Source organism: Desmodus rotundus, chromosome 7, assembly GCF_022682495.2.
Source record: "Desmodus rotundus isolate HL8 chromosome 7, HLdesRot8A.1, whole genome shotgun sequence".
Lineage (NCBI taxonomy): Eukaryota > Metazoa > Chordata > Mammalia > Chiroptera > Phyllostomidae > Desmodus > Desmodus rotundus.
The window spans coordinates 91,683,611-91,699,399 of NC_071393.1; the positions used below are offsets into that span (position 1 = coordinate 91,683,611).

A 15,789-nucleotide genomic window follows, 5' to 3' on the forward strand; every position below is an offset into this window, starting at 1 on the left:
GATGGCAATGTTTACTCTTCCAGGGAGAGGACATATGGGAGAGCTTCTGACAAGACTGTCAAAAGTGTGCTTGGCAATTTAACTAGTAATAATAGTGGAAAACAACAAATAAAGCTTTGAGTTAATCCAGCATCTTTCATCTCCATATATCAAGGAGTGTTGCCAATGTTCTGATGACAACATGTCTGTGAAACACAGAAATGGAAGGCATTGTCATTCCTCAGCGACAGATGAAAGAACAGAGACGTTAATAAACTACCCTCCAAGTGAATCAGCTGAGGACATGCGAGAGCAGGTCAGCGTTTCTCCAAGGTATTGCCACCTCCCTGGGCTGTCGGAGCACTCATCTAAGGGATTTGGGTTTAAGGAGTACCTGAACATGAGCATCACAGGGTATCTGGAAGGCATCGAGCCTCAAAATTTGGCAACAACTCACATCCACCAAGATAGCTCTGCATCTGTGCAGGTGAATCAGCAAGATACTTTTTAAAGTTAGTTGTTCACAAACATTGCTGGATAGGCTCTGGGAAAGTTTTAGCCCCACAGAGCCTACCTTTGGGGAGTTCATAATACATGGGGTAAAGACAGGAAATACACACATGTCCCTCATATCCTACACTCTAACCACAGGGAGCTGCCTGAATTTTCCCCAAGGGTGAAGGCATTGTCCTCTGCAGCTTAGTCCATGCTGTTCCCTCTCTTTTGCTTGTTCCCCTTCATGACACTACTGAAGCATTACCTAATCTATCAAGACTACCATGCACACACATGCCTTTCCTTCCTTTTTGTACCTACCAGATTCTATACAGATTTCTGTCACACACCCTGTAACTCTGCTGCATACACTGGTTTATATTTCTGTCTTCCCTACAAAACTTGCGCATCTTTGTCAAGGGGGATATATTATAGTCATCTTTGTATGCCCAAAACCCAGCACAGTGTCAGGCTTATACTAGATGTTCAGTAATTGTTTCTAGAAAGAAGGAGGAAGAGAGGAAGGCAGGCAGGCAGGAAGGCAGGAAGGAACTGTGTTAGGCATATTCGTTTTCAGCATTTAGCATGTGCTTCTCATCGGAGAGCTCAGGTCTTTTTTGATTTCAGAATTAAAATTTTGTAACAGAATTTTCCATTTCAGCTTCTTATTTGCCAACTGATTCTGCAAAAACCTCAACAAATTAATACCTTACTCACAGTATAAATTTGTCCATTTTTGCAGAATCCTGACCAAGGGGAGTATATTTAAATTTTTTGCACATGTGTTGTAAAGCATATTATTTTCTTGAGCATTTTTGCTTTTTAAATTACTGGTAACATTCTCACACCTTTAGTAGTCTTTCATTTTTAAGAAATAAAGATTCAAGTGCAAAAACAAAATGTTAAATGGCATATTTTAAAGAGCTAGTTAGATAAATATAGCCCATTCTAAGTACCACTGAGTACACTTTAATTTCATTTCTAATTCAATTACAAATATTCCTAATTGAAAAGTATTTTTTCAATATCAGAATTAAGTTTTTTCTTTTCAGGTTTTATCATTTTGAAAACTGCATTTCTCCCACTCCTTCAATTCTCTATTTCTGAAAGCACATATGTTGGACATTATCAGTCTATCCTCCATGTCTCTTAACTTTTCTTTCAAGTTTTTCATCTCTTTACCTCTGTGCATAATTTGGGGTGAACTCTGCAGTGTTATCTCCTGAGCACATCCAGTCCACAGTTGATCTTGTCTCCTAAACATATTTTTATTCCAATTACTTGATTCTTCATTTCCCGTGCCTAACTAGTTCATTTTCATATACACCTGTTCTTGATTTCTACCTGCTTGGTTTTGTTTGAAAATGTCTTGCTCTTTTTAGGTGTTATTCCTTCCTTTATATCTTTGAGGAGCTTAAATATGCTTATTTTAAAGTCATTTTCAGATTGCTCTATTATTGACTTTCAATGGGAGTGAATTCTACTGATTTTGAGCTTGTTGGCTGTCTTGCTTGGGATTAGTTCTCTTCATGTGCTTTGGAACTTCAGACAACAACTTCTTCTGGCGAGGGTATTTTCAACTTTCCTCTCACCCCTCTTTCTCTCCTCTCACCCCTCCCTGTCTGGAAGTTATTCAATTTCCTCCCTTAGAACTCCTAATGCAGTCAGGTCTGATACCAGTGACTCTGGTTTCTTGTCCTAAGGTGATCCTGGAGATCTAGTCACTGAGCCAGCAGCTCTGGTGGTGGGCTTCCTTGACCCCTTCCCTTCACCTGGACCTTTAACTCTACAACATGCTGCATCTCCAAGCAGTGATTGAGGTTTCTTCCAGCCCCCTCTGGAAGAGCTGGAAGTGGGCCTTTTAGGTTCACCCAGTGAGTTTGGGTCCAGTTTGTAATCATGAGCTCAGAGCTTCTGGTCCCCGCCATCTCAGCAGCTGTATTTCAAGCATCCTCTGCTTGTTCCAAAGTCCAAGAGCCCAGCAAGTCTATGGCCTCAATATTCGTGTTCTACTTTGTTGTTTTGGCCCACAAAGGTGTTCATCTTGTTGAATGTGGCTAAGTTTAAGTTGTTTTGAAATACTTATTGTACTATTGCAATGTTTTTGAAATCGAGGGATCTTTCAGAGTGTGAACTCCCAACACTGTCTTGACCTCAAGTCCCAGTCTAGGCATTTTCACAGCATTAGTCAGCTGTGAACGGTGATCCTCACTATCTAGGATGTGCCGTCTAAACAGCAGGCTCAGTTCTGCAGGCCCAGGTCCTGGGCCAATGAGAACCAGACTTGGGAACATGGCCTAGGAGCTAGCAAGGTCTGCAAGTAGTCTCTAGCTGTCATGCCTGTGCACCTCAGGCTGGAGTCAGCACCTGAGCTCCCACAAGGGAACTAGCCTGTAATTCCTCATAAAACAAACACCCACCATCTGAGTCCACAGTGCCCAAGTCTGCCTAGGAGGCTCACTCTTTGACCCTCTTAGTCTGGTCTGGATGTTTCAGACCCTCACTGGAAAAAAAACAGTCTCCTACCTAATACTATCACTTTGGTCTCGAAGTATTCAGATCAGACCCACCTGGCATCAAACTTAATCTAATACTCTCAGACTTGGTCCAGACTCCAGGCTTCTCTCAAGCCCACAGCACACTCCTCCTGGCCTAATCCTAGTTCATGCTTTCTCCCTGAAAGGAGCTCTCACCACACTAAGGGTTCTGCTCCCAATTACAGTGTGTGTGTGTTTGTGTGGAGAAGGTTCTCGCGTATCCAGGCAATGCTCTGACGCCAGCTGGGGGTCCTACAATTCAACCCAATTCTGATACTACCTGGAGATAGCATCAGACCTCCCAGGTTAAAGGTTTAGTCAGTCCCACAAGACTGCCCTCCACTTCAGGTGTCAGTCACAAGTCCAGGTTGTCACTTGTGCTTTTGACTGACTTGCTGTAAATCATAGGTTCCCATGACTCCCCCTACCCCCCCCTCGGGTTTGATTAACTTGCCTGAGTTGCTCTCAGAATTCAGAGATACATTTAACTTACTAGACTGTGGGTTTATTATAAAAGGATATTACTCAGGAACAGCCAGATGGAAGGGATGCATAGATCAGGGTATGGGGAAGGGGCAAGGAACTTTCATGCCCAATCCAGGCATGCCACTCTCCCCAAATCTTTTTTTTAAAGATTTTATTTATTTATTTTTAGAGAGAGGGGAAGGGAGGGAGAAAGGGAAAAAACATTAATGTGTGGTTGCCTCTTAGGTGCCCCCTACTGGGGACCTGGCCCACAACCCAGGCATGGGTCCTGACTGGGAATCCAACCTGCGACCCTTTGGTTCACAGTCCGGTGCTCAATCCGCTGAGCCACACCAGCCAGGGCCCCCAAATTTTCCTATGTCCACCAGCCTGGAAGCTCCTTAAACACCATCCTTTTGAGTTTTTATGGAATTTTATGGAGTTTTAATTATTCATTAGGTAGTCATGAATGATTAAATCATTGGCCTTTGGTGATTGGACTCAATCTCCAGTCTCTCTCCCTACCCAGAGCACAAAGATTGGGGGGTGGGACCAAATGTTCCACCTTCTAATCACTTGGTTGGTTTCCCTGGCAGTCAGTCCCCATTCTTAGGTGCTTTCTAAAAGTCACCTCATTAACATAAAAAAGACATGTTTATAGCTCTCATTGCTTAGGAAATTCCAAACGCTTAGGAGATCTGTGCCAGAAAAGGGGGCAGAAACCAAATATATATTTCTTACTATAAATCACCGTATCACACCTACCCATCTGGGACTGGACAAGAGACACAGTATTCATACATGTTCTCATGTATTTCTCACCACAGTTCTGTAAGTAGATGTTGTTGCCATTTTTATCTATCATAGTATAATAGTAACACCAATTGCCTTTTCACAATGTGCGGGGACCGCTGCTGAGCACCTCATCTGCAATAACTCACCTAATCCTCGCAACAACACTAGGAAGTGGCTACTATCATCATCTCCTCATTTTTTAGATGCAGAAGCTGAGGCTCAGGTTTAGTGACTTCTCTAGGATTCTAGAAATAATGATTACTGGAACTGGAACTCGAACCCAGGTTCGTCTCAACCCCAAGCCCATGCCCTTAGTCAAATCCGTCTTAGCCTTGATCTTCCCAGATTTCTTTGTGGCATTTGACACGATCACCAGTACCCTCCTCCCAGGACTGGTGCCTCCTCTCCAGCCTTCCAGGAACCTGAACTGGAATGAATTCCCTCTCACCTCTGTCTCAGGTTCACCATGTTCTGTCCATGAATCCTGGTGTTCCCCAAACTCCTGCCTTCTTAGAGTACCACAGACTGCTCAATTTCAACACAATCAACCCTGAACTTGTCACTTACACCCCCTGTCTCAGCTCCTGGCAACATCATCCACCCAGGCTCCCAAACCAGAAGCCAGAAGAGGCCCTGTACTGCCCTATACTGTCACTTAATGCCATAGCCCATTAACAGACAGAGGCAGCAGGTTTGTTCTCCATTCTCACTAAAGCTGTCTCACCTTTATGTTGCCATTACCTACAGAGCTTCTCCCAGATGCCTGAGGCCCACTATTTCATCCTCACTATTCACCTGCACCACCCTCTGGTGCCCAGAGTGCTAGAGCCCTACTCGCCTCCATCACCTGCCGCTGTCCATGTGTCAGGCCCTCTGTGGCACCAGGCCTTTGCCCTGGATATCCCCTCCACCTCGAACACTGTCATCCCTTGTCCACCCACTTTTAGTCCAAACATCTGCTTTGTGAAGCCATCTACTACTAAGCCTTTCTCATAAGTTCTGAGCAAGGATAAGGTGCTGGTATCTTTACCCTCAGTGGACCCTGGGACCCAACACCATGGCCTAGTTTGCCTTTTTCCTGACCACCCTGCCCCATCGGCACACTCCAGGCATCCAGAACTCTCCACGCTGCAAATGAGCACATGGATTCCCTTCTCCCTCTCTGCCTCCAGCCCCAGCCCCACTTCTACCTTTCATCAGACATTTAGGTAATTAGCTGACAACTGGCAACAGATACTAAAAAGCAGTTTCTCACCCCAACAGGGTAGTGTAATGTTCAATTCTATTTTTCCAAGGAAAGTGATCAGAAGCCTGTGCACTCATAAGAGAGACATTTTGACAGAGTCACCAATATCTAAAGCCAGCAAGGAGGCTTAAATAAAAGAATTAAGAGAAACAGATCTCAGCTAGAGCTCTGCGTGGAAGTCTACAAAGCTAAAATTTGCATTTATTAGAGACCACATAGCATACACATTCTATTTTGACTTACAGTGTCATAGAATGAAGTCAGCGGTGAGTCTCCAGGTCTCTCAGGCGTGTCTCCACCTATGCAAACACACACACACCGCACATTGAACTAGTTCAAAACTTCTGACTGATCAGCCTCTAACAAGTTGTTGAACTGCACCTCCTGCTAATCACGAGTCTATTCCTCATCCGTTCAAATCCACATGCTGAAATACATCTGGTGGAAAAGATAACCAAAAAAGAAGGACAAATGGCTAATAAACATATGAAAAAAAATTCAACCTCAGCTGTAATGAAAGAAATGCAAATCAAGACCTGATACTATTTTTCATCTGTCAAATCGACAAAACTAAAATCAATGATAAAACTGCTGAAGGGGGTGCTGGCTGCCTCCCCATGGTACCCGGCATGGGTGGTAAAGTGAGCACCGAAACCCCAAGGCAGAAAAGGCAGAAGAAACCTCTGCAGACCTTTAAAGTTCATCTTCAAGAATCAACTCTCCTGTGTCCTTAAACATTTTACTCTTAGCAGAGGCTCGGTGAGCATGAGACAGGGTCGGTGTGTGCGTGGGCGAGGTGGGGAGAGGAGTGTAGGAAAATCTGGCCACTCTCATACACACACACTCCACGCCGTGTGAACATAAAGGGGGCCGTGCTTAACCAGCCTTGCTACACTGGTACGTCAAGGAGGGCACGGCCGAACCCTGACTTTACAGGCTTATAGTTTAGAAGTAGAATTAAGACTCATACCCAAATCTGTAGAAAATAGGCAAAAAGAATTTGATGCTGTCAGAGAAGAAAAAGTGCTGGGTGCATTCAGAAAAGAGATTACTTCCAACTAGGCCATCCGGGTGGGTAGAAAGGTATAGGGAGAAAAGTATTCTAGGAGCAAAGGAAAGATTAAGGTCACAGACAACAACATTTAAATGTGATGAATTAATTTAATCATGGAGGTACTTTCCAGCCTTTACATTTATTTTTCTAGTCTAATACCTTTCCCTCCTGTTAGTTGGATGAGTTCCAATGCCCCCAGGAATATGGATACTGAAGTTATGTGCCAGGGTCTACCCTTACACCCTGCGTAAGCAAACTGATTTATTCCCCAAACACCTTCACAATGAGTATCCTTAGGCCTGTTTTACAAATGAGGAATCTGAGGCTCAAAGAAAAAGACTTGATTTGCTCAAGATCACAAAGCAAGTCAGTGCTGCAAGGTCAGATAGGAACTGCCGTCTGCCTAACTTTGAAGCCTCCATCCATTCTTTCTTCTATGTCGTACCACCTCATTTAGAGACCACTTGCTTTAAAAGTAGAACCCCAAGTTGATCCACAGATTTGATGCAATCCTTATCAAATCCCAGTAGGAATTTTTGGTGAAATTACCGTATTTTTTGGACTATAAAATGAACCAGACTATAAGATGCACCTAGGTTTCAGAGGAGAAACAGGGGAAAAAAAGCCTGCTCCACCACCACCCCCCTCCTCAAGCAAGCCAGGTAAGCTACATTCAGATTATAAGACGCACCCCCATTTTCCTCCCAAATTTGGGGGGGGAGTGTGTTTTATAGTCTGAAAAATACGGTATCAAATTGATCTTAAAATTCATATGGTAATTTAAGGGACCCAGAAGAGCCAAAATAATCCTTAAGAAGAACAAAGTTGAAGGACTCATACTTCACAACTTCAAAACATACTACAAAGCTACAGTAATCAAAACTGTTTGGCATAAAGTGTTGGCAAAAGGAAAGGCATATAGATCAATGGAATGAATTGAGAATCCAGAAATAAATCTATACCTTTAAGGGAAATTGATTTTTGACAAGAGTGCCAAGACAATTCAATGGGGGAAAGAATAGTCTTTTCAATAAATAGTTCTGGGACAATTGGATATCCACATGCAAAAAAATAAAGTTGGAAACTTGCCTTATACCATATATAAAAATTAACTCAAAACAGATCATAGACCTAAACATAAAAGCTGAAACTATACAACTCTTAGTAGAAATCAGGAGTAAGTCTTTGTGACTCTGGATTAGGCCAAAGTTTCTTAGTATTTAAAGAGCAAGCAACCAAAGAAAAAGAGATACATTTTTGGACTGCATAAAAATCAAAAACTTTTGCTCTTCAAATGACATTGTCAAGGAAAAGACAACCCACAGAATGACCCAAAATATTTACAAGTCACATATTCGATAAGGGTGTGGTATCCAGAATACATAAAAATTCTTATAACTCAACAACAGAAAGATATTCATCCAATTTTAAAATAGGCAAAAGATTTGAATAGACATTTCACTAACGAAGCTATACAGACAGCCAATAAGCACATTAAAAGGTACTCAATATCATTCATCATTAGGGAAATGCAAATTGAAACCATAATGAGATAATGTTTCACTTCCACTAGGATGGTTAGAATAAAACAGATACATAACAAGCATTGAAGAAGATGGGGAAAAACTAGAACCCTCATATATTGCTGGTGGGAATGGAAAGTGGTAGAGCTGCTTTGGGAAAAAGTCCAGCAATTCTTCCAAAAATTAAATATATGAGTTACCGTATGATCCAGGAACTCCATTCATGGATATCCATACCCAAGACAATTGAAAATGTATGTTCGTTCCCCAAAAAACTTATACATGAATGTTCATAGTAGCATTATTCATAACAACCAGAATGTAGAAACCACCCAAATGTTCAGCAACTTGTGTTGGATAAAGAAACACATTATATACGTACAGTGGAATGTTATTCAGACATAAGAAGAAACGAAGTACCTATACCTGCTACAACATGGATTAACCCTAAAACACAATTTCAAGTCACAAAAGACCACATGTTGTATCATTCCATTTTTATGAAATGTCCTGAAGAGACAAATTCTGAGAGATAGGAAGTAGAAGTGGAGGTGGAGGGGGAAAATGGAGAATGACTGCTAATTAGGTACAGGGCTTCTTTTGGGGGGAATGAAATTGTTATAAATTGATTGTGGTGATGATTGCAATACACTAAGTAACATTGAGGTGTACACTTTAAATGGGTGAATTGTATGGCATGTGAGTTATATCTCAATAAAGCTGTTTAAAAACAAATAGGCCAAAAAATAAAAAAGGAAAGTAGCACATACTCATGACAGTTGGAATATACAGAAAAATATAACAAAGGACAGTGAAGTCACTCATGACCACCAGAGGTAAGCACTGCTAACATTTTGGTTTCTTTCATTCCCAATTTATTTTCAATGGTTGTTTTAATGGTTGAAATTATATGTAGATACTATTTTATCTGAATTCACTTCTTTACTCAGAATAACTTCAGGTATCACAGTCCCTAGACACCCAGCCCACCCTTCCTCCCTACCTCCTACCACCTCCCCTTGCACCCTCTGCCCAGCCAGCTCCAGAGGAGCTGGGGCCTCACCCAGACAGTGTCCTCTGACTGAAATGCCCCTCCCCTGACTGCCTGGCTGGAAAGCTTCCACTTTTGCCACCTCATCTGCCCACATATGTGCTCCTCAGTGAAACTTCCCCAGAGCCCTCAGCAGTCACTTCTATGGATTCTCCTGTCACTGGTCACACTTTGTTCCTGTGACAGTCTCCTGCTCCAAAACTGAGCTCCCCAGAGTTCAGTGTTCGGTCCCTTTTAGGGGAAAGGGGTTGGAGGGAAAGAGAATATTTTGGATAGGGTATGAAGAGGGGAAACTGAACCTCCTCTCCTCAAGTGCCCATCCTTCCTCCTGGCTGATGTCCCTTCGGGTACACCTGAGGGCCTGGCGGCCTTAGCCTAAGGCTTCCCTTTCCACTCACTAGCTCTTCCTGGATTTCCTGCCCTCACCATTACCCCAACCTACCTGGGTGTTGTAGCCATCGGCTGACTACCAGCCTCCTCCAGCCTGGCTTCCCCCTTGCCTTTACCCTCTATCTAGGGCAGATGTCCACCACTGATTTCCTGGTGGGGAAAGAGTGTCCAGAGTTGGGAACCTGAGGTTCCAGGAAATGGGCCAGGTCAGTCAGCCTGAGGTTCCTTGTGTATCCACTTGACTATAAAAATCTGGGGATGGGGTACTACAACTAACACAAAAAGATCTCTCTCTCTCTCTTTCCCAATCTCTCTCTCCAGAGATGGACTTTTTCTCAGATTACAGAACTCAGGAAATGGAACCCATCTCCTTGTTATCAATGTAAAAACTGAGCTGAGCTATTTGTGATCTAAATCAAAATAGAACTGTGTCTGGCAAACTCATTTTTCTCAGGCCCCGGCAGCTCCCCAAGATACATTGTCTGCTGATGGGGGGTGAGGGGCTGGGGGGGAGACAATGGCAACTGCCAGGAGCCATTGATCACTTGTTTTATGTGCAGAATGAATCCTTAATCACTGTCGCTTGGGAAAGAAAGGGGAAATTGAGATGGATTCTCAAGTGCCAAAGGCAGAGAGCTTGGTAATTGCAGTTCTTTCATTAAAACTTTGGAGTATAGTAAGTTAGCCAGTGGCTGTTCATCTCCGCCTTGGCGCCTACATCCTGGCTCACTGCTAAGGAGGAGCAGTGATGGGTCCTGAGAGCCCTGAGTAATCTCTCTTCAGTGTAAACTGGAGGGGAGGTGGGGGGGCAGGGTAGGGATCTCAACCCCTGGAATTTGACATCTCAGCCTGGAATTTGAGGACCTGCCATCTGGACGCAACTTAACCGTCCAAGCTAATCACTCACTGCACTCTGAGCCTCGGTTTACTTATTTGTAAATGCAAGCAAAACCCTGCATTGCCTCATGCACCTACACCATTTTATCCTTCTGCCCCCTCCCTGCACTAGTTCTTTCTACTAGCAGTGACATTTATTTATGTGCTCATTCATTTTGCAAACAATTATTAACTGCTTATAATGTGCTCAATGGTTCACAAGAAGAGTCATGGTTTCTATCTCCCCTCCTTGGAGCTTTTGGCCTGGAGCATGCATTCTCAATAAGGGGCCATATTGCTCCCTTGGTTCTGGAGGAATGGATAACATCCTGCCCTTTTTATATAAAAAGCACAAATATACATATAGTACATGAGCAGATATGCAGCATACATTTAAATTTTCTTGAAGGGAGGAATGATTAGGAAAAAGATGTCTGAAAGAGCTCCTTAGGGGAGCAATAATAAAGAGGAAGTAACTTGTCTACACTGGTTGAAGGTGACATTCTCCCCTCTTCATCTACCCCATGCTTCACAAATCAACACACGTCCCATCTCACCAAGAAACCTTCTATGAACACCCATTCCTTTTTGCCTCTTCTCGTTGCTCTCACGATGACCTCTACACAGCTAGCTCACATCACTGATCTCCAAGCTCTCCTCCACAGCTCTGATCCATGCCTCCATCCCCCACACGGGTCTGTAGGATGCCATCAGGCAAGGCTCTTGTCTTAGTCTATTTTAAACCCTTAGGGCCTAACAGAGCAGCAAACATGTAGTGGGTGTTCGATAAAAGTTGAATAAATGAATGAGTGGCAGTACATAACTCTCTGCTGTTCTCAGGGTAGGAGAAGGAAGCCTTCAGGGAATCAGCATTTACTGAGACCCTCCTGTGGGCCAGGCAGAAATGGTCACTTGTGGGGAATCGAGGGTTGAACAGGGTCCCTTGCAGTGGCGTGATGCAGCCAGTCCTTGTTGCTCACCAGAGTCTATTACATCTTCAGGAATTTCTCAAGCCAGTTGTTAAACTACTGAAAGCTTGAAGTCAGCCGTGATGAGAGTATTTACACCATGGAAATTAGCAAATATTACAAATCAGGGCTTTTTCTTCCCCCCTCTGAGAGCCAGTTTACCAGCATTCCACTGGTTCCCTGCTGGTTCCATAGCTGATGAGTGGTGGCCAGGAGAGGGTACAGAGGGTCCCTTGTACCTCCCTACCACTTGGTGGGTGGTGTTGCGGGGGGGGGGGCAAGTGAGGCAAGGAGAGCCATCTATCTTTGCACATTAAGATCCAGGATCTCACAGGATCTCACTGACACCAATTTTCTTTCATTGAAATGCCTCTCCTTGCCCTTGAGTTAAGTATTGTGAAGGAATGAACACAGAGGACACTTGAAAATCACCCTCTTGAGAATCTGGAGTCACCACTCCCATCTACAAGGCAGAGGTTAGAGCAGTGAGTTCAGGAACCCTTCTCAGAATTGGCACCCCAAAGCCACAGTCCAATAGGCCTTCCAGGTACCCTCTGAGGGAGCCTTGCAGAAGCCTTACCTAGATATTACAATCATCGTTTGTCTATCTCTCTTGAGAGTACAGGTTCATTAGGACAGGGAGCAAGGGATTTTGACTTCTGCATCCATCTCTAGATTGCAGCCCAGTGCCTGGCACACAGTTGGCACTCAGTAGATATGCCTGTTGAGTGAGGTAACACCCACCTGACCCAGATGCAGCTCATCTGGGGACAGGTCACATACCAAATCCAGATATTCTGTCTGAGCAACCCCCTAGTGGATCTGAACCAACTGAGTTGACCTTGAAACTCAAACAACTCTCCTAATTCCTTGACCCTTTTATATCTCCCACAAGACTCAAATAAAATTCCAAATGCCTTGAGGATGCTCTGGCTATATGTTGTAAGTGCTAAATGTCTTATTAGACAAAGGAGCTGAGGTCCGACTCCTCTAGAATACAGATCTGCTTAGAGTGGGACCAGCAGTAGCTGGTGTTTCACCACATCACAGTATCATTAGCAACCAGGCAGAGCTATTCAGCACATACCTTTTAATGTTGAGTCTCCATTTTCTGACTGCATGACAAGCCAGGGAGGATAAATAAAGGAGGCTCCTTGTGCATTTGGTTTCTTTCACATTAGGTTCTGTGATGGGATCCCTGATTTAAGACCAGGATCCGACTGAGAAGCTGTGCTGATAGCACAATAAATAACAGGGAAACATCAAGCCTGAATGGGTGTGCTGTATTAGTCTAGGACCCTGTACTGTGTCATTATTTATAATCAATCAGATCTTTATATTGGTTTCTAGAGAAGGGCATCATAGAGAGAATTAATATTGAAAATGGAAAGAAAATGGCATTAGGGAAAAGAAGAGTGTTTTTGTCCTTGTTTGGGAATATGAGTCAACAAGTAAAAATATTTTCAGTGGATGTGTTCAAAATAGTTATAAGGAACAGGGAAGGTCTCGTTTTTCTTGGCTGCTTTTGTCATGATCTCCACCAGTGTCCTCTAGTAATTGACATCAGGAAAAAAGTGGGTAAAAAGGGTTCCTTGGCAGTTCCCTGCCAGGTGGTTTACTTCTTCCAGTCAACATGCTGACTTGCGAAGCTCCAGAAGAGAGGCTGAGAACACTGAAGTATCGAGGCAGAGACGCATCTATGCAGCAACAGCAGCAGACAGCAGTCAGCCTGCAGGCCAGGAAAGATGAGCAGGCCTCCGAGAGAAGAAACATCACCAGTCTCTCCACTGACCCAGCTTCTGAAGAAGGGACCAACTGGGTCAGCCTCACCCTGCAGGAAATAATCAATGGTGTGAATGCCTCAGATCCAGAACTATGTTTCCAGGCCACCCGGGCCGCCAGGAGAATACTGTCCCAGGAAAGGAACCCTCCTCTGAAGCTGATTGTCGAAGCTGGACTCATTCCCAGACTGGTGGAGTTCCTGAGGTCCTCACGTCACCCTCTGCTTGCAGTATGAGGTGGCCTGAGCTCTGACCAACATCGCTTCGGGGACTTCAGAGCAGACTCGAACTGCCACGGAAGGGGGGTGGGGCATCCAGCCCTCATTTGAGCTCCTGTCTTTCCCCCATATGACTGTGTGTGAACAGGCAGTGTGGACCCTTGGTATATAGCAGGTGACACACCAGAATTGAGAGACTGTGTTATCTCAAGCAATGCCATCCCACACCTGCTGGCCCTGATCTCATCAATCATACCAATCACATTTCTGCGGAACATCACATGGACCCTGTCCAACCTGTGCCGAAACAAGAATCCGTACCCCTGCAAAAAGGCAGTGAAGCAAATGTTGCCCATCCTCTCCCACCTCCTGCAGTACCAAGACAGCTAGGTGCTCTCTGACACCGGCTTGGCCCTGTCCTACTTCACTGAGGGCTTCAACGAGCTCATTGGCCAAGTGTTTGACATGCTGGTGCTGCCCAGGCTGGTTGAGCTCATGATCAGCTCTGAACTCAACGCTTTGATGCCCTCTCTCTGCACTGTGGGCAACATCATCACAGGAACCCAGGCGGCCATTGTTGTGGGCATCATGGGTGTGCTGCCCCAGCTCCTGCTGCACCCCAAGTCCTCCGTCCAGAAGGAGGCAGCCTAGGCCCTGAGCAATGAGGCTGCCAGGCTCCTACAGCACCTCCAGCAGCTCATTGCTTGCAACATCCTGCCTTCCCTTGTGGCTCTGCAGGAAAATGGAGATTTTAAAGTCCAGAAAGAGGCTGTCTGGGTGGTGGCTCACTTCTCGACTGGGGGCACCTTGGACCAGTTGATCCAGCTTGTCCACTCTGGAGCCGCTGGTGAGCCAGCTCACCATCCTTGACATCATCTCTTTGCTCCTCCAGGCAACAGAGAAGCTCTCCAAGGAGGAATCCCTGTGTCTTCTGATCGAGGAACTTGGTGGACTCAGTAGAATCAAGGCTTTACAATTTCACGAGAACCATCGGGATGCCCTGATGGCCTAGAGCATAATTGAGAACCACTTTTCTGAGGAAGAAGAAAATGGCACAATGTCACCATCCCTGGACCAAGATCATGAGTTCTTAAAGCTCTTAACATAAAAATACCAAAGCTCCACACTTCTAAACCAAGGACCAAACCCTAAAGTGTGACTCCTTTAAGAAGCAGCACTCCTATATCTTAGTGTGTCCTGGGTATAAAACGTTTGACACTGAATGTTAATAAAATTTGGGGCAGGGGTGGGGGGTGGGGAAGGATTCCCTGTCGACAGTGATCAAACAGCCTAGGCTGTTTTTAGCAGAATCCCAAAGTACTATAAATGTCTGAAACAAAGATTATTCATTAAGTAATACCAAAAATATAGTTTGATTCTATCCATTTGTAAAATTTTTTATATCAAGAAATCTACAAATCAGTAAAAAGATTCCATGTTAAAACAGCAGCCCAAATTCTTAGAAACTTTATGGCTTCAATATGTTTATTGCCCTTCACTCTCCCCTCATTTTTAAATCTGTGTGACAACTTGTGGGGTCTACAGAGAGTCACAGATGCAGGGCCTGGGGTGCACACAGGTTGAGTAAATTGCAGGAAGGCTTACAGCCAGCTGGACTTCCATCCTGGGGTTGCTGTCTCCCAGCAGGTGGCTTCCACCATCCTCACCTCCACCCCCACCCTGAGTGCCTGAGGCCTTTCAACCCTACCTCCTGGAAACACTAGAGCTGCCCCCCACCCCCACCCCCTGACCAAAAGGCTGAGCCAAAGGGTGCCCTAGAGATGCCTCTCCTCTTTCTCCCACAGTTGTGTTGCCACTTCCAGGGAAGCCTGGAGCCCACGTTCCCTTGAGTCTCTGCCACCCCTGGCACCCGAGCTCTGCAGGATCAGCCATGGACCACCTGCAGCGGGGAAGCACATTTCCAGGAGATCTGCTCAGCTAGTCCACCCCAGACCATCTTCCAAAAAATCACCCCACAAAGGAGAGTGACAAGGATTAACATTTGTGTTAGCCAAGTTCTTCCTCACAAGTTTGTACAGTTAGTTGAGTCACCCCTGTTCTATACGTAAGGCAATGAAGCTCACAGGTGTGAAGTCACTTGCCAAGGCCACACAGTAAATGGCAGGGCTGTGACTCACACCCACATCTTGCATTCCAAGTTTCCTTGATCTTTCTGCAATAATGAAAGGTCCCATTGCGAGCGGCCTATGGCATGGAGGGGCTGCCTCCCTGCACAGGTGTCATTTGAAAGACCTCAGATGCCAGAGTGAAGTGCCCCAGTGTAAATGCTGGCTCAGAGACCTGGGCAAGTTCCTCAGCTTCTCCAGGCCTTGCTCCCCTCATTTCTCAGGGATGCAGAAACAGCCATCTGCCAGGGGTGCTGTGAGGCCCTCCAGCAACATCCCCGCCAC

The 15,789-nt window shown here is 44.9% G+C and overlaps 1 pseudogene; it reads left to right on the forward strand.

Moving 5' to 3' along the window:
* Positions 1 to 13,012: 13,012 nt before the first annotated feature.
* LOC112311143 (importin subunit alpha-8-like) lies at positions 13,013 to 14,530 on the forward strand (annotated as a pseudogene).
* The last annotated feature ends 1,259 nt before the right edge of the window (positions 14,531 to 15,789 follow it).